At 27.6% G+C, this 21,236-nt stretch overlaps 1 protein-coding gene across 6 annotated transcripts in view; it reads left to right on the top strand.

Annotated features, from left to right (window-relative positions):
- Nucleotides 1-7,511: 7,511 nt before the first annotated feature.
- Sox102F (transcription factor Sox102F) overlaps nucleotides 7,512-21,236 on the top strand; it is a 297,246-nt gene continuing 283,521 nt past the window's right edge. For 2 of the 6 annotated variants that reach the window (XM_088182702.1, XM_088182703.1), the window contains exons 1-2: nucleotides 7,513-8,360; nucleotides 15,093-15,369. The gene's annotated coding sequence lies outside the window, so the exon portion shown is untranslated. Of the gene's footprint in view, nucleotides 8,361-15,092; nucleotides 15,370-21,236 lie in introns of all 6 variants that reach the window. The other 4 variants (XM_088182700.1, XM_088182701.1, XM_088182699.1 and 1 more) reach the window with 4 other exon arrangements.

Here is a 21,236-nt window from a genome sequence, read left to right as displayed (position 1 = left end):
TTTAATGTCAGCTACGAGGAGTTGGTCCAATTTTATTTTAACAGATCCTTTTTGTATCATTTATTTTAATATTTATTATTTTTTTATACACGTTGGTATAAGATCACGATAGTCATATTTTAATTTAATTTAATAAATATAATATATAAGCTTTTTTCTGGTGATAATAAATTGTATGTGTAATATTTTCATTAGTAGCATATTTATCACAGTCTCTTTTAATAAAATAAGCAAGAATAATTATCATAGAAATTTCCTATAAACAGTTTTACTAATTTGACAAAGCCAAATCTGCATTGGATTCCTGTGTTTTTATCGCGGGCTCGTTCAATAAAACTTATTTTTTCTTAAGCTCATTACATTACGCGCGATAAATCTTTCCAAATGATTAAGTTAATAAATTCTTACTATCTCGAATCGCGGCAGTAAAATAGTAATTAAATTTGTAATTTTTCCATGACCATAAAAAAGAGACGCTACGCCGATTTTATGATAATTTGTAATAATTAACTTTTATCATTCCACATTTATTGTCTTGCTTTCCGAATAGGCTTGTATGCAAATGCTAAAATCACCGTAAGAGAGACGACAATTAAAAAAATATAAAAAAAGTATTGACCATTCATAAATAACCGAAAAAAATGTATAATAAAAATACAATAAAAATTAATAAATTAATATTTTCCATAAAAGTCTAAAAGCTGTTAATAACTGATATGATAGGGATAACTTTGAACGTATATCAACCTGTCGTAATAATTATACTCTGATGATTTATATTATTTTATTTTTAATTACCTAATATTATAAATTTAAATAAAAAATAAAATCAGAATGTGTTAAAATTATTAATATGCTTATTAAACAAATAATTACTAATGATAATAATTAAACATTTTATTATCAAAGATCGACTTAAACTTTTTTTTTGTGGTCGACTGATTTTTATAAAGTATGTAATAATATGCACTATAAATAAAATATATTTTGTATACTTAATCTTTGATGATATTTTTATTCATCCATATTCTATGTTCCTTTCTGCTTATAAGATTTTGGTTTAAAGATATTTTAATTCAGTCCGCTATATTTTTTTTTTATTTTTCTAATCACTAAAATTTGGTAATAGCCCATTAAGATGATTTTAAATTTTTAAATTAATTTATTTCAAGCGCGGATAATTCGCACCCGGATAATCGAGAGTAAACTGTATGTCATAATCTGTCTTATGTCTCATACATAAAAAAGCCCTCTTCTCATATGTGATTACCATGCTAATTGCCTCTTCCATATATTTCTAATTTTACGTTTTTAATTATCGACAAACATTGTTTATTTCGTTCGTTGTATAATCTGTAAAGCAAAAAAAAAGTATTTCATCAACTGATATGCAGTTTAAATATTATATTTTACTTTTGGTCTATTTTTACGTGACTCCAGTACTACAGCTTTAATCCGGAAATGAAATTACTACAAAGTTTGTAACTAATAATTTTTAAATTCACTGTACACACGAGCGTATTCTGAATAGTTATACAATACTAAAATAACGATATGGCAGCCTAGAAAAAATCGACAGCTTACGTATAAGGTTCGAGAGCGCGGAAACATCACGAGAGTGGAAAAAGCGAACGCACGAGAGTAATTCGTGAAGACACGTGAGAAGTGAAGAGGAGCTGTCAATACCTGTCTATGTTTGATTGATGACTTTCCTTCTGGGAAACAAATCATTTGTTTCGTTCCGAGTTATGTCAATTTATATTAGCGACCCATACCCAACATTAATATTACGTTATCAAGCCGCGTTAATGGAGTCGCGACATAGAGCTTTTTTATCCATCGAAGTTTGTTTTATAATAGCACCGTTATCGATAAAAGAAAACAATAAAGATTTTAAAGTGCGCGTTTCTCGCATGTTGTGAATAAAAAATATTTTAGGTGTTTAGCGTGTGCACGTCAAAATTATTAAGACAGTTCTAATTGCGAGGTTTTGAAGCGATTTTTTGTCTGTTGTAATACGATCGAACGGTTTATAACCTGTGTTTGGTTCTATCGATATAATAGAGACATAAAACTGTAGTTGTGTTATAAAAATACTTATTATAAAATACAATACATATACTTCATTTGGGGTAAAACGTGAAGCTTAATTGCGCTTAATTAACTAAACACTGTTATTATTTTTAATTTGCATATACTGGCCTTTTACCTGGCTTGTTTTTTTATGAATAATTCACCACAATGAATCACGGACTGGATGATTTTTTATTTATCGATATGAGCTCACAAACGGATTTCACGATATAAATTTAGCACCATTGTTGTTTTTGAACTTCATTCCTAAGCTCAAATAACAGACCTTTGTAAATGTATTTTTTTACACATATACTGTATAATTGCGAAAAAAATACATATTTTTTTCAATAACATATATAATATATCCTTTATTTTAATTTAGATTTTATTTTTCTATTAATTTTACATTTTAAGAAATATTAAAAATTTAACAAACTTAATAATTAAAAATTGTTATACATATTTCCTAAGAATTCGTTAGAATTAAATTAATACTAGTATTGTATATTCAATAGGTAGATAATAAAATCAACTAAAATTTAAATACAATACGTAATAAAATAAATAATAAGAATATTATTTTTTGTGGGGGAAAAAATAACACAAATTATCTCACTAGCAAAATAATTTGTATAAAAAAACTAAAGAATAAATTACATAGATATAACACATATAACCAACTACAGTAATTATGTAAAAAAATATTTATTATGCAGAATTATTTATACATACATATAGTTTTAAAGTAAAAGTTTTGAAAGCAAATAATTTTATCAAAACTATATGAAAATCTAACATTACGATTAAAACCATCCTTATTTGCCACAACGACATCAATAGATCGTCTAGAGGACAGCTGCTCCGCCAATATTACGGCCGACAATAATACAACTTGACATGCCAGCAATGACTCGTCGTCTTCCAAGACCTGTCATTGCAACTCCGCCACCTAATAGCGGCATCTAGATATTCCTCTATATATGTAGTAATTTATAAAATAAATCAGTTCTAAACCCAAAAACTTAAAAATGTTTATTGCGCATAAAAACACTTAAGCGGTAATTTTCATTGGTACATTGTCCTTTAAGTGCATGATCTTGGCGACTTATTCAAATGTTGTATCCATAGTTTCCATAATTCGAGAGTGAGTGTATAATGTTTAATTAACATCTATTGATTAAGTAAATAAATTCCAAAATTATCTGATCGGTAAAATATGAACGTTTAATTCAAAAGGTAAATGTTGTTCTAATAACTCTTCGCCTCACCGTGAAAGCTTCGCGCATAAAACTTCTAAAGCTTGCGCTTAACAACAACCAAAAAATAAATTACGTTATATTGTAATTCGATTCGATCCGTCGGTAATTGCCCACATGTAGTGTATTGTCCGGCTCTAATTATATCGTCAGTGTGCCGCGAATAGCGGATTTACCATTATGTACTGTCTGACACGTGTGTGATGCATCAATCTTGCGATTTGGTGAATTTATCATCATCGGCGAACAAAAGGCGTATCGGAAATAATTGCCGATTATTGCCGACACCTTTCGCCGACTTGTAAGCAAAGTAAGATGGGAATGCCATCTCAGAGTGCCGGCTCAAAAGTGGACCAATTCAAATTACGGCTACCGAGCGGGTCAAGACGAAATTTCAATAATTATACCTCCGAACGTATGCATGTGAGATCGTAGGCTATGGTTATAGACTACTTTTATTAGGTAGGAAGAGGAGAGATTGCAGCGTTCGATCTGGCAGCTCTCTAAACACAATGAAATTATAGTTATGAGTATGTTTATAATATTTGGATATTAAGAGAATGCTGCAGGGTATATAATATTTCTTGATAAATTTATGATTCAATATCATTAATATAAAGTCATACACAAGTTACAAATACAAAAAAAATAATATGCACATTAAAACTGCACACTTTGATAAATAGACAGCATTAAAAATATGTAAGATTTAATACAAAAAATCGAGGGATACGTTACCCAAATAAAGTTGAGGAAATTAAAAATATGGTTTAAATCTTTGACACTAGTCTTGAAGCTTAATAAATATGAAATTAACAACTATAATAAACAGGCTGTAAAGTACAACCCATACATTGTGCCAAAAGTATACAAGGATCTTTTCCATCCATCGTGAAAGTGTATGTCAGGATCGTATTTATTAGAGTAAAGGAAATGGTTATATTGCTCCCACGGTTATTCTCGTTAAGAATCGATATGTTAAAAATGCTTCTATCTGTATTATACACACATGAGCATGATTGTATTAGTCGGTTCAAACACAAGCTTGGTATGATAAGTTGCCCACCACGACACATCTCCGAGCGGTGAGAACAAATGAACCTGTTGCGTTCACATACACACACGTGCACATTACACACATGCAAGATGGACTCACGCATACAGATAAAAGCAAAATACGCGTGAGAGGTGGTAAGAGTTGGCGAAAGGCTATTGTAGTGGACGAAGAAGAGATTTTCTCGTGCCGGAAGAAGAGATGCTGAGGTCGGAATGCGGTTAGCGGATTCACCTGTCGTTACCAATAATCTATGGTCGTTACCCTAACGAAACGAATAAATTGTAGAGAAATAGTGGAGCAATTAAACGGACGACATCTCAAAGCTATTCGATATAAACATATACAATGTATGGATGGATTTATACATATTTTAATTAGGCTTAAATGTTCATCTACGTTAATTTTTTTTCATTATTTTATTCCTTATCCATTCATTCAGTTATTATTATTGTTTATTATGGAATCATTTTATCGAATATATTTCCATGAAACTCAACTGACCACTTTACAAGAGGGGATCATCTCATTAAATATAATCGCAAACCGATATTTCTGAAAACAACGTTCACGTATTGCGGTTAATGCCGAAGAATGTTTTTTGCCGTTATGACACTAATGATGAACAGGATTAACAATAAAGGCATGCGCTCAACATCTTATAATACACAATAATATACATGCGCATTAAACCATTGGTTTTCATTATTATATGGTAACTGTTACGGCGGAGTATTTTAATCGATAATAATATTTTAATGTATATAGTTTAGAGTAATTACTTAGGAGATGGTATTATTTTAAAACCACGGATAACGAGAAATTATGGTATAACATCTAGGAACAACTTTACTCATGGATCTTATCATCAATTGTCAAAATACTTCTTATTGTTTAAAAAAATGTTTTTTGCTATATCTCTACAAGATGGACTACGGGTCGTATTCATATTTGTATTCAATTATTTTTTACTAAAAGCGTTAAGATACAATTCATTGCACTCTCGGTGTAGCGTTTCAGTTGCTAAGGGGCTGTGTCGACTACCCTAGAGAGACCATTCAGCTTTTCAACAAACTTGCTAAGTACAAGGTTGTGGTTGTTATGAGGAGCTGGAAAAGAATATGTGGGATGATTTATTATTTTAATATATTTTAGGTGTGTACCATATTTTTTTTATATATATGTTTTTAATGTTTAAAATTTCATGTATAACGCTCATCATGATACATTGAGAAATTTGTCAAGTAATAATGGTCAAATTTGTAATAAAAAATTGTTTTCTATCTATATTACAAAAAAAATTTGGGTGCTCGCAAACAAAACCAGATATTTACTTCTTAACATATCTTTAAAATGTGTTTATTTTAGAAAAGTCTTCTGTTGCAATATTATATACGTTAGCCCAACGCATTACAATAGCGTCAACCACTTCTAAGTAAGTAGTGAGACACCAGAATAAAATTAAACACTCTAAATATATTTAAATAATTATACATTAACATTACAACTTGCAATCAATAGATTGAAACCACATTGCACAACATAGTTAAATTTTATCTTTAATTATTGTTAACGATAAAAAAAATGTAAATCAGTGGCGATCATTAGAAATTAAAATAATAGAATAATCACTTATTCCGATCTCTTCAACACGATAAAAAATAAAAACACTAGATCTATTTGGGATTCGAACCGTATTAGTCACTTACTTAAAGCAATGGTCTATCATACTGGTATTATAAATATACTCGTCTATGACTTTCTATAGAAGTACAATATAACCTAACTTGACAATTATGAACTTACAATGTAACCTAACGTAACAAAAATGAACCAATGGTACAATGTTGACCATTCTCCTTAATATAGTGTTTTTCAGAATAATCTCCATTATTAATTACAATATTAATAAATCCAGACCATCAAAGTAATTTTAACTAATTATTCACCTTATAACTTCAACTAAAACTTTTTTATAAAACGTTTATTTCAATACAATAATTAATTTTACAAACATACTGTTATATACATAACACGATTCTGGTTTATAATCATCACCATGTTTACAATATTTTTAATGAAAAATAAGAAAGTATAATAAAACATTGGAGGTTAGAATTTAAAAGAAAAACTAAAAAAAACTTTTACCATTTTAAGCGAAAGAAAAAATATGGAAAACGTTAGATTAAATGCTAATTTAAGTACATTTAGCTGAAAATATGGAACAATTGACATGTGTTTTACAGCCTCCAAATTAATAAATGCTTTGGCATTTTGTGCTTATATTTAAAATTAAGACTGTTTTTTAGCGAGTTAGTGTGATTACGCGAAATATTTTATAGTATTTTTTGGTATGAACCAATGTTCTTAGATTGTTAATATTTGATGGTTATAATGGAGTTTTTGTGGATTGTATTAAAAAAAATTGTTTTTTTTTTTAAAGATTAATTTTGAATGACTTGTAATTCATAAAAAATAGTATTGCTGGTATTACTCCATATGTTAAAATGTGTATGATATTTTTTGTATCATTGGTTATTTTTTGTGGTAAACGCTCTTTTATTAAATATTGGCTTAAGGGCCGCAATGGTAGCAATCCATTTAGAGCATAATTCAGAATAGGTTTATTAAATTTAAGCTTTGAGTCCATGTGTAACCCAAATAATTACGGCTAGATTTTTACTAGAGTTCACTTCAAAGAGGTGATGGGTTTTTTCTACGATTTTCACCTCGCAAAATATTTATTTGAGGTTTTAAAAAAATATAATTTATTCGCGATTGGTTTAATACCGTAAGCACTTATTAAAATAGCTGTATCGTCATACAACAGTGTAGATAGATAAAGCGTATTTTTAATCTTGGGATTTCGTTCTATTATACCAGATAAAAAGAAACGGCCCTAGCAAACTTTCCTGAGGAACTTCATCTGGAATTTCATATTTGTATAGTTTTTAAATTAAGCTGTCATGCTATATTGTGTCGACACTTTTCCATATTAAATTAGCGCAAATTTTCCCATCAAACTATTAAATTGATGTTGTCAAGTGATTATCGCGGATGTTAAACTGTTCATTAATAATTTTATTCTCCAGAGATTATTTCAAACGCATAAGGATTATTTTTTAAATATTTTACTAAATGGCGGTTTTACTTTTAACTATGCAGTAAAAATATTTTAAAAGCTTCATAGTTATTAAGCTTTTGAGTACAACTTTTAGTCGGTTTGGCAAAGCTATAATGTCTAAAAAATATTTTTTTATTAAAAATTATATATCGATAAGCTATATGTTTGTCTTCGATAACAACAGATGATGACAATAACAGCTCGCGCGTCATCCAACAATCGGCACCACTGTTTGATCAATCCACGTGTCTCTCAGCACACGACACGTGTGCTCGCCGATCGGCGCTCGGCCAGCGTGTGGCGCCGTATCACGCGGCTCTTTTCGTGGTCCGCAGATAAGCGCGCTCATCTTCAATCGGCAGCAGCATCCTCCGCGGCGGCCCTCCTCTCGGATGCTGTGTCTCGCTCTGGAAGCGGCGTGCACAGAGGCGGCCGGCAGACAGAGAAAGCGGCACCAGATAGGCAGGCCTTGCAAGGTGATCTCAGTTTAACAAGTGAGGTCGCACAGAGTGGACCGGACCGGCCATGCGACGGCCGACCAACACCGGACGGGGCGGGAATCGCGCGGACTGACCCGCCACGGAGCGGCCCCTGAACGGTCCCGGAGACTGAGTCTATATAATCAGTGAACAGTGCGTGAACAGTGCTTTTACGTGTAGTACTACAGCGAGACCTGATAAGAGTGATATATACAAAATGTAAACAAAATCATTGTGGTTAATATGTATGATAAACATGTTGTGATGAGCAATCAGTGGTGCGAGATTTTGTTGTTAAATAATTAAAGATGTGATCGATCTATTAGAATGAAACTTTTGACAACATTAAAACAAATTTGGACCATTTAATGGTACAGAAATACTATAACTTATTTTATATCTAAAACTACGCGCTGGTTAAATATCTGTCATTAGTTTTTTCTCCTATCGCTTTTTATATAATGTATATTACAATATTAGTTTTGGTCTGACCTTTAAAAAAATAATATTAGAATTAGCGACAAAAAATCATATTTACTCGTTAGTACATAATTAAATAATGTATTTTTTTACTAATAAGAACAATATAAGATATATTAATGAATTATTATATCAGATAATCACAGCAAAAATGTATAAGCTACAAGCTAAAATAAATAATAAACTCAACCATAGCAAAAAAATTAGCGCGTAATTTTACAGTATAGCATTAAGTGTAATACACTAATAATATTAAATAATTTTAATATAAATAGTAAAAATAATTTATATTGTAAGTTAAATCACGATGATAAGAGACCCAACATTATATGCGATTTATTTAACATACATACATAATAAAAAATATTGTAAAAGACTACGTGAAAAATACATTTATATATACAGGCAAGGAAAACCAATAAACTTAAATCATTTTTCAAGAAAAATCATGCTAATATAGTTGAGTCATCATCCTAAGTTAAAAAAATGCTTATAAATATGTGTGCAAATAATTAATAACATATTATATTATACAATATATAAAACGTAACATAACTTTTTTCTAAAAGAATTTATTTGCTAATTCTAAAGAAGATACCTTAAAAATTATCAATAAACTAATTTAAAACATAAAACAGATTGTCACATATTCTAAATGCGTAAATTAAATGTTGTTTTACTTCTAACCAAATAGAATACAAATTAGCGCTAATTATAAAACATATATAACTCATTAAGTAGGTGTTTTTGATTATTATTACTAAAATACATATTCATTATATTTAAATCTTTAGCCAAATAATGTATTAAATATAAAAATTAAAGTTTATTTAATTTAATTAAAAAATTTTTTGTGTTAATGCCGAAATTAATAAAATTTAAATTGAGATTTTTCAAGAACTATTATATCTACATATGTTTAATAATTATAGACATAGTTAAATAATTTACTCGTATCAATAAAAAATAAATCTAAAATAATAGATGGTTTCATTAACATTAACATTAATAGTAAAAATATTATTCTCCCTAATAATTTTAATATTTATATCTACAAAGTACGTTTGCGATTGTAGTCAGCAACAAGACCTTGTAAATTAGTTTGTTTAAATAAAAACCAATTGTGATGTCGCGTAATACGCATACACAGTAATACATTTCGTCCGAATCTTTCAGCATTAAATAAGCACATTCTTTTTATTCGACACGTCAATATGTCGGTACACGTCCAAAATTTATGGTTTTATTGTTGAGTTCTAATTAAACAAATGTTTGCATTAAACAAAACATAAATTTCGCATACCAAAGCGTAACAATTGTTCAGGCGTCGCAAAAAGCAAACATTCGTCATAGTTATTATGCAAAATAATACATTTTAAACCTTATAAAACATGGAAGAATTAATATTTGCTTTTGGTAGAAACTGCGAGGGTGGCGACCTCGACGCGCGGTCAATCTTATAAGACACAAACCCGACCCGTCCGATTGATGAATGAACAGACCCTATCAATGGGATCCTGTAAAAAACTCGCGGGATCGTATAAAATCATCCTCAACTTATATTTGTTATATTGATATTTTTCGGTAAATGTTAAATATTTCATTAGCTATATTTGAATAATTTGCATATTGTACGAATATTATTATATTAATACAGCGATGCAATAATTGCTTACTTTCGCAATAATTGTACACTATTAAATCTGCAAAGAATATAATCAAACCAGAAAATAATTGGCAAATTTATCTGACTCGTCAGTTTTTTGTAGTTGTCGTTAATAACATCTATGAATTATCCATAATAATTGATCTTACAATTTCTATTTTTTTTATATTGTTACAAAATATATTGTATGTATATAAAATGAGTTTTTATATTCGATTTATAAATAGCATTTTATTAAATCCATTACGTGCAAATTTACGGACCGCTGCGAGTTTAAATAAAACTTACAATTTGTGGTTTTCATTATGAAAACGTACTCGTAGCGATAAACCGAAATTTATGTTAAATTTAAAACGATATTGAATACTATAAACTTTGGTTTTAATTTTTTGCTACGACATCAAAAATAACTAATAAATAAGGTGTTTTAATATTTAGTATACAGAATTGCTTTGTTATAAATATAAACCGATTAGTTATTCATAAAATATGCGTGAAAAAATAGTTGTTTTTTTTAGTTAAGACAAAATTAATATGACATTGACGGATTGGCATTAAACGGTTAATAAAATAAAGCAATTAATGCAAAGAAATATTTAAGTACAGTAAAAAATATTAAATTAAAACTAATTTATTTATTATTATAGAGTTTGATTATAGTAATCTTATTTTATTTACAATAAAAAATAAATAAATTATTTCTAAAAAATAATACGCTAAATTTGATTTAATATTATTTTTACGATAGTTTAGATTTAAGTTTAAAAATACTATTTTAACTATAACATAAATACTTTTATGTTAGGATTTTTAAATAAACTAGAAGAAACCTTAAATAAATTATTAATCTTATCACATGTTTTATTTTATTTATTTTTTTCATCATAAATCTAATGCTAAAGAATACAATAATTTTAAAATCTTAATAATTGTTAACTACAATTTCAAGTAAAATTCAATTTCACTTCTTATAAATATATTTAAAACAGAACATTTGCACTTGCCACGCTTTTACACTATTAAGTATAGGTAATTAGAAAAAATATTGTTTTTTTTCGATATCATAAAATAAATAAGCATAATATAAATTTGAAAAATAATCTATAACGAATAACAGCAAAGCTTAGTGAAAAAATTTTCGCTGCACTGCGAAATGAAACAACATTTAATGTAAAGTAATTACGTTTTGTTAATTGTGTTTCGTCTCTAAAATAAACATAGTATGTTCAGTATGTATTCTATACAATATATTTTGAGTAATAGGCTATTTATCTAAATTGCTAATCTCGATTATATAAAAAACATTATATTATAGTATATTTTAATCGCTAAAAATATTATACCAAACATTTGAGAAACGTAGGCTATGTTTTATGCGTCATCGACGCGATTGAAGGGACACACGTGAATTGGAGGCTTTATCCTCGAGACCCTCCGGTCGCCCTGTCGCGGTTCTCGCCCGCCCGACAGCCGCCTAGGGGTCCCGGGGGTCCTCGCAGTACCGTCAGAGGTCCGAATTTTTTTCTACCTGTCGCGTGACGTCACCGGCACAGAGCCTCGGCGAATTGGGGCGGGCGGGCCGATCAACAACCTGTTCTTCCGAATTCCCCATCGCTCGCCGCCTTATTTTCGTGTGGTGTTGCCAACAGGTGTACGCGTGAAAGCCTCCGAGTAGTTATGAAATAACCGATACTTGACTCCCAAAATCAAACGTTGACCCCGTACATCTCTCTCGTGCGACTACAAAGATGTGCTCTCCAAATTTTCGTTTGTTTATTTTACGCGTTTTCGATTTTTTTTCATATTTATTTTATCATGCATGTTTATAACTATGTTGTTAGCTTGAAATTTTTGTTTTTCTGTGGGCGAATATATTAAGCACCCACAATAGAGATTTATAATTAAAGTGGGCATCAATAACATAGTACAATATTTTTTTGTAAAAAAATATTGATAGAAAAATTGGCTTAGCTTTTTAATAAACATTTTTTATCTGAAGTAATTTATAAAAGCTATTGTATTTTTTTGTATATTGTATATCTTTTGCTATGATCACTTTTCTCGTATACGTTGCTGTTTGGCACTGTTTTTATCACGTAGTTATTTTTTAATTCGCTTAAATGACTATAAACAATCAAAACTGTCTTTACTTTTAATTTAATGCCTATATAAATAAAAAGTGAAATACTAGAAAGGATTTTTTTCAATTCTTTGTTTGAATTACTTTCTAATTCAGTTATAGAAAAAGATGAGACATATCATAAAAATAGATATTTCGTTAGCTATACATATATCTGAAATTGGGATTTCTATGGTAGCAGATGCATTATATTTATTGTGGATTGAATAAGCTTAGTCATTTATATTATATTGCTTCATATGAAGTCGCTGATTTATTGGTGTTATATAAAAAAAATATCAAAATATGCTATAGTTACAGTAATTTTTCCCCATAAAAATTTGTTAATAAATAATCTCTTTTTTTTTAAGAAAATCATAATTTTTAGAAGTCGTCAAATGCTTTTATAATAATAATAGTTTTATTGAATTTTGTAATTCGAAAATGAATAAAGCTTAAGAATGTGATTATCCCGAATTATAAGCAGAATATAAGGGACCAGGCAAAATTTAAAATCCTAATTCGTATAATTAAAATTTTTTTTTCTTACAAAACGATTTTAAAGAACAGACTTCTAAACGTTGCTGTTTTGGCCTTTGATTTGCTCATTTTGTTTTACCTTTTCTATGGCTTCTTAATATCGTAAAACGGTCCTAAGAGAAACTTCTAAATGTGTAATAATTAATATATATAGTGAACTAGCTTTAAAAATGTTTCTCAATCAGTCTTATCCGAAACTCATTTTAAAAATGTATATCGCCAGTTCAGAATTTCTTTTAGTTCTTTAATTAATAGTACCTTCACCAAATTCGATATTGATGTGTTTGTGTCCATCACCGCATTGTGTTTCAGTTCAAAAAAATCTTTTGTCGACAACACAATTCATAGGAGCCCAAAAAAACATGTCTGAATCTAAATAAAAAGAAAATAAAGAACGCAACACCCCTTTTGAAATAAAAAAATATATCATTTACTATGAACGTCTTGTTTCTATTACAGTGTCTCTCTGACTAAATAAAAATCAGGCACTGTTTATGAAACAACTATATATTTTAAAATATAATTATTTTCGATCTCTGCAATTTAGCAATGATCTTAAAATAATAAAATTCGCCTTTTAAATATAAACAATTAATTATATGCATATAGAGAACTCAAACTTTTGTAGTACTTTTTTAAAATATATTTTGAAATAACATAAATAAAATGGACTTTTAAATGCATTTATATACTTTTACTAAAGCAAAAATATGATATAAATATTCTTAAAAACTTTTTTATCATTCTTTTTTTTGTTAGTAATTTTTAATAATAGTGACTGATTAATCACTGAAAATAAAATATAACTAAACTGTTTTTATTATTGAGTTATTTTATTAAACTAAATGATAGTTATATTTTGCCTGAATGTTACTAGTTTAAAGGGGAACGATATGCGCTTATAAAATAAATGTATGTATTTAAAAAAGTGGGTTACTGTCGCTTTATCAAAGTAAAATTATTGGATTCTCTGCATCAATAATCGAATAATTGAATATACGATATTTTTAATAATATATAATATATTATTATATATCTAGTATTTTTTTTAAATATTTATTATATTTATATATATTTTTTAAATAATCTTAAAAACATTAATTGATAATTAAATATAAAAATAGATGCCAAAAAGACATAAAAGTTTGTACTTAATTTAGTTTTATAAAAAGCCGCGTAATCAATACGTAAATAAATTTTAAATACACCATGATAAATATTACCTGACTACATATTAGCACACATGTTTCTTGGATATTTAAAATCATTTGTTACGTAGACAATAGAAGCGGTCATAAAGTGTGTCGATGTAAATGTAAACAAGTACGTTGATGTACATATTTACACATTTGGTTCAATTGATATGAATTTCTTGAAAAACGTACATAATGTAAAATTTTGCTATATACGCAGAAAATTATTTGAGTATCGATCTATACATTCCTTAATTAATTTATCTAATAAAATAACTTATTAAGACTTTCTAAATATTAATATTTTATGTATCAATGTGTTTATATTTTAATAATAATATATATCCAGTTTAACGGTTCTACGTCAATTAACAGTTGTAATTCTTGGGTTAGTGCTTTTATACCGCGACTTCTAAGAATAATGAGTGGTACGCGGCCAAAAAAGGCCGTCTTTCACAATAAACGTAATGATATAATACTTTTTTGTGTATGTGTGTGTTCATATATGTTTAGATAAAAACTCATGTACTACACACTACTGAATAAACCAGTTGAAAATTTTACGACAATAATAACACTATCGAAAACTCGTACAATAAATATCTTGGTAATGGACTCTGAGGTATTGTGTCCAAACTGTTGCCGACGGTAATAGGAAAATAATGAAATCTTCCCAGATAATATGATTTAATGGTGACTTTATACGGAAAATATGCAAAGGCATCCCATTATCATGCAAATGCGAAAATAGTTACACAAAAGCGCCTGTAAACAATTCAGAATGGCCGATTTTAATAATGAACCGAAAAAATGTAAATATAAATTATAAACACGTAATATACGATCGAATTATATTAATATTAACATGAAATTTAAATATCTCTATAGGATTATATTGATTTTAATAAATGCCTGATTTTTTTTTTCTTTATTTAACAATTAAAATTCCGCGAGTGAGTCTACCGTATTGTGTCAATTAAATTAAAAATTATTGTATAAAAAATAATTTTTATAGTTGTTTCTTAATCTCAATAAGTGCGTCTCTGATTGCTCGTGTAATTTCCAAAAAAATATTTAATGTGTTTATAATTTTTTTTTCTTTCAGATTTAAGAATATTGTTAATTGATACTCCGATTGCTCAAAGCAAAAATCAAATGTGATATTTTATAATATAAGACTTTTAAAATAATAATTTATTTATAATTAAATTTGATATAATAATATTTATGTAAAATATAAAATTAAAACACTTAGTGTTGTGTAATTTGATTACAACTGATGTTTGTGTATATTAAATCTATATACACATACATAAATTATTAAAACAAATAGTAAACTAAAGTGGTTGTGAGTGGTAGCCGTTACTTCATTTTCTATTTGGGTGAGTACCATAGTTTTATGTATCATAAAATTAGTTTAGAAGTGTAATTTTAATAAGAAATAATTATTTTATTATAATGTAATCCATCCGTGTATGTATTTGTTTTAAATTGACGCGTCTCTTTATTGGCGCATAAAGAATTTAAACTTTCCACCGCATAATTGATGTGTAGAAAATTGAAGTGTATACAGAATTGGTAGTTTCGTTGTCGTCTGTCTCTGGTTGTAGACGCTTTCCGGTTCGAATCCCGTTCGCTTGTAGCTTAAGATTAATTTAGCTTCCGTTCAATGCGAACGGATTGAACTACTATAGTGCTGTAACATTTGCGAAACGCTTACACCAACACACCTGTAAATAAATAAACACATTAATTTACTATAATAAATTACAATATATAGCTAATTGAAACTTTAAACTAATAACAAATTAAATTCATATCATATAATGTGATCGTAAAAATCGTAGAAATTTGTAAATAGTTAATTTTACTTAAACTCTATTTATATTCACAAAAATACAGCATATTGTTTTTTTTAATAATGTTATTACATCAATTATTGTCTAATGTATTACTTTCGTTAGTATAATGTGAAAAAGCATAATAGCATAATAGCCTCACTATTATATGTTTGGTCTAAAAAGATTGGGCAAACATTAGATGATCCCGAAATGAATAACTGTACATAAGTTTTTTTAATGAAACAAATTATCACTCATAAATATTTATTTTTATTTCAGTGATTCAAAATATAATTTCTTTAATAGTAAACTAATTCCATTAGTATAAAATGCTCGAGGCTTTTATTCAAAATAATCCTATAGCCTCCCTTTCACATCGCCTGCATTTTGAATTTATTTCCGTTGTTGTTTTTTTAGTGTTGCATCGATATAAATAAATAGTAGTTAACAGAATCAAGGGCTGGAAGAAAATTTTCATTTTCTGCCAAAATCAACTTTAATTGCGTTTAAATATTGTATTAGTGAAGTATTTATATTTTGTTTTGATTTAGACTAGTCAATACAAACTTATTTAAGAAATTTACTTCTTAAAAAAATTAGGTTAGTATAAAATAATTAAATTAATTTATCAATTGTATTTTTAGTTATTTTTACAATAAATACATTTACACTTAAAATATGTAATTATGTCAAACTCTATTAAGTACAAATATAGTTTTACTTTTATTCGATTCTCTTCTGATCTTTTAATTTGAGTTTATTTGTATATGTTAAGTTAATTAATAAATAATTTTATTGACGATTAAAATATACGGTTTAAAATTTTAGATTGTTTAATATACGTTGAAAACTTTAATTTGTCAAAAGCTCTTTTTAATTAATATTCAATAAATTAAAATATTTAGTTACTAAGCAAAATCTTTCAACTATGTTTATTTATGTTAGTTATACTAGCATTTAATTAATTTCCTTTAGGGCTGACTTACTGGAATTTAAAAACTGTTCGTCTCTCAAATAGGAAGACTTGAAAAAAAAATTCGACTATAAACCAATTAATAAAATAAATTCCTCAAACATCATGGCCTTGGGCCGATTGCAAAGTTATTGTTTGAACTTTCGTTCTCATCAATCGTCCGAGCGAAAACCTGTTTGATGGCTGACGATGATGAACAATTAATAACGCTCTTTTTCTCAATACCGATCACTTGGAAATTGCGTAGTACTCATTTAGAAAATCGGCAGAATTGGTACATAAGGTCGTCTTCTTTCGTTTTGCTCTCCGCGCATTCGTCGATAATGACTTTTTTATGTGCTTTTGTGTATTAGCAAGCGTGCGAATAAATCACGCAGCTACATAATGTAACCTAATACTCGATAAGTTATGACACCATAAATGTTAGCCAAATATGCTATAATAGTAAAAAATATGCACCTGTTGAATCTTCACATTAAGTTCATTATATTGAACGTTGTGTAATAAGAGTTATACTATTGCAATTGTTCGTTATTGGGTGTTATAAATTATTTGCAATCCACCTGATCATACAAATACATATGTACAGTGCCAAAGTCGCCTTTCTGTTTGCTGTTTATTTGCTTTGTTCTTTAGTAACATCGCTAGTGTTCAGTACCATATAACAATGCCATAATGTGTTTTTACAACAATGACATTGACATCTCTAATATATCATTTTCATTAGTAATTATGCTTTAAACATAATAAGTAAATATTTTTATTAAAATATGCACATTGTGAAAATGTATTCATTAAAAGACAATATACATAATTGTTAATCTAACACTTAAAGAGCTTTCAAATTACATATATAACCAAATAAAAATATGTTAAGCTCACCACGTTAACAACATTATAGCATATTGCTAAATTTTGCGTTTTAAAAAGAATGAATTATATTATATGAAGCTATATAAATTAATTCAATGTTAAATTTATAAATTAACAATTTTCAACCTGACTTAAAGATAAAAAATATAAACTTAAAGCTCAAATAACATAAATCTATGATATAGATTAAATATCTATGATATTTATATATTTTTATGTAAATCAAAAATTATTATATTAAAATAACGATTTTTTTTTTATTAAATATTTTTTAATAATTAATATTTTAATAAATAAAATATCTCATGTATTTTCTAAGAACTAACAGTATATATAGATTATTTTTTATTATTTGAAATGTCGGGTATAAATCCCCATCTTAGGTGTTTTTCAATAGCTATCGTGTCTGGGAAACAGAAATTTATGATCACAAATAAAATTTCTATTGATCAGCTTATAGATCACCATAGTGACGAATATCATGGTGTTTAACTAAATTTATACTGTACATGTAACGTACGAGTACTTGAAGAAATAGCTTTAGATATAAATTATTATCTCGATACATAATATTTTAGTGTGAATCCGGGTTTAACACTCAATTGCATAAGTCCATACCATATTCCGAAAGGCATAACATCGTTCCATTCTAAAATACACAACACCGTATCAAAATTGAATTTAATGCATAATGCGTATCTGGACAACGGCTCTGACAAAGACAACGCGTATTATATTATCGCGTATTGTATTAATCGAGGACATTGGGCGAGCAGTAACAAGACAAATAGTGCTTTCGCAGATCGATTTTGCTCTCTCTTTCCCTCTGTGTGACGTGCGTCGGTCGATTAATTACAATCTGTCATAGTGTAGTGTTGTAGCTTTGCTGGCAATTTCAATATGTTTTCCCATTGTGCCGTGACACTATAAAAGCGTTTGAGAGAAAGGGGCACTGATTGCTCCGCGCGGTAAAACCAATTGTTTGCAGGATGTGTTCATTTTGTACAATGACTTATTTGTGTTGCCACACCATTAGGCGAGATATGGCTGCCACTACGTGTGTGTCAAATTAACACCGACACGTTGACATTTCGATATGTCAACGTATCGAGTGCATAGTATGTGTGCGTTCGTATTTGCTAAAGTAATTCACTAATACGATGATTGCTTTTCCGTGTAAAGAATTTGGCGACACTAGACGATATTGTAAATATATTTCAATTTAACAAGTGTATTAGATACATTGTCAATTTGTTAGCTTGAGCGAAAAAAATATTGTGTGAACACATGTATGCAGAATTTTAACCAAATATACAGATGGCAACATATTAAATACATATGCCAATACATGAACGAAAAGTAGAAGAATAATAACGCACTGAAAAAGTTCAATTGAATTTTTGTCTTTATAACTATGTATTATATATAACAATACGCCCAATAACTGCTTAAAAAAGTTTGACTTTTTTAATATATATAAAAAAAATCTTATTTACTTAAAAATAGTAAATGAGATTTTTTCCGTTGCATCAACTGTTGCATCAACAAAGCGCAAAGCTTTTATTTAATATACCGTATAAATCGCATTTGTGATTTTTTTCTTCTAAATATGAGCTTAAAAAAAGCTTTGCATAATTAAATATTATTTTAATTGTATTTTTTATTTCTAATAAAAAAAAATTTTTTTGTGTAAATGTTTTTTTCAATCAATACTCACTTTTATTTATTAAATCGTATAAATTGCATTTGTGAAATATGAGCTAAAAAAAGCTTTGCATAATTAAATAATATTTCTGTAAATAATTTTTTTTTAAACTACAGCAAACATAAGCCTTGCTAGTAGATCATTTACATTTTATTTTTCAGTCAAAAATAAATATGATACTACTGTGGAATGCGCTATTTTATACTTAATACATCAAATGCCATCAGACCATCACTATACACTATTTTTCCCCTTTTAAATTATCAGATTTTACTTATTTAAACTTAAATAATGCCTTATTGTTGCAGAATTAAATTTTTATTTTATAATAAAAACAATAGGATTATGTTTAACTGCTTACCAAATTTAATGAAAATATGCATACAAAAAATTTCTCTTTTTCTAAAAATAATAAATGTTCCCTAAATTTTAGACCATATTCAATCTTAATGCTAACTGTATAGTAACTTCTTGTTACTTAATAATAATATTTACCGCTAGAAAACTTTATCCCCAAAAATAGCACATGTTTTTTGTTAAGCAATTGGTAAAAATTTATTAAATGGTATGATTTTATATTGTTGATATAACTGATTATAATAAAATTATGGACAACATACTACATTTATTATAAGGTTGTGTTTACTGCTTAACAAATTTATTAAATTATGCATACAAAAAAAATTGTAAATTGTAGACCATAATTGCTACCAAATTAATTAATTACCACTGAAAAAACATTTTGTTTCACAAAAATAGTAATTGTTTGCCAAATTTTACGTTAAATGGTAAACAAATTTAGACTTTACCATACATTACACCTCATTTGCCAATAAAAAAATGTCTCTCAAAAATACTCATTGTTATAAAGAAAATAAGCTAACTTTTGGCAATAATGTAAATTTAGTTTTATACATATTTTTACATGTACTTAAATAATTGAATAATTTTAAATGATCTAATATGTAGCATATTAATTATTTAACAGTTTATTTTTTACAAATTTCAGTTTTGAAATTAAACTAAAAAAAATATAAACAATATTTAAAAAAAGATAAATTGAAAATAATAACGATTTTCAAATCGGCGTATAATTTTATTATTAAACCCAACAAGTATTTTTTAGCTGAGTTGCGTATTTTTTTATTGTATAATTGCTTATATAAATAAAAATGTGACATACTTAATAGCAATGTGTTTAGATGCACTATTTTGTTATATGTCCAAATCATTTGGCAACAACAAAAAACCGTAAAAATTTTTTAGCAAAAATTCCAATATTATATAGTTATTATAATATCTTTTTCTTTATTAAATGTCAGTTTTTTAAAAATAATTAAAATAGCAATATATTTTAGAAAAAAAAATGAGGATTTTTTATTTATTATCTGATGAAATCTTATATCGCTTGATCTCCAAATCTTCTAATTGAAAACGATCGTTTGATTTATGAATAACATAACTACAAGTATATTTTTACCCAATATATCTTTCACAATATTAGACGTTTATATTACAAACGCGCACTAAATTACTTGAGAGATATTTGATAACAATTTAAGTCGATAAATCAATGCGAAATTCCATTGATAAACTAGTTCAAATATGAACCGTTTATTAAATTACTGATACAATCCATTCTAATTATTTTCAATAAATAGTGAAAAACATATATTTATATAATATACCCAATAAAATATATTAATATAAATACTTTTGATAAAAACCGATTTTTTTAAAATTATACATAAATATTATTATAATGAAGAGTTTATAAAATTAAAATATATTTTTTTTATATTTTTGGTCGACTATTTTGCAATCGTCTCTCGATAAGGCAAAGACGCGTTTTTTATA

This window comes from Plectrocnemia conspersa, unplaced genomic scaffold, assembly GCF_051122295.1.
Source record: "Plectrocnemia conspersa isolate PC_06_02 unplaced genomic scaffold, ASM5112229v1 ptg000003l, whole genome shotgun sequence".
NCBI lineage: Eukaryota > Metazoa > Arthropoda > Insecta > Trichoptera > Polycentropodidae > Plectrocnemia > Plectrocnemia conspersa.
This window is presented reverse-complemented; position numbering and strand designations above follow the sequence as displayed.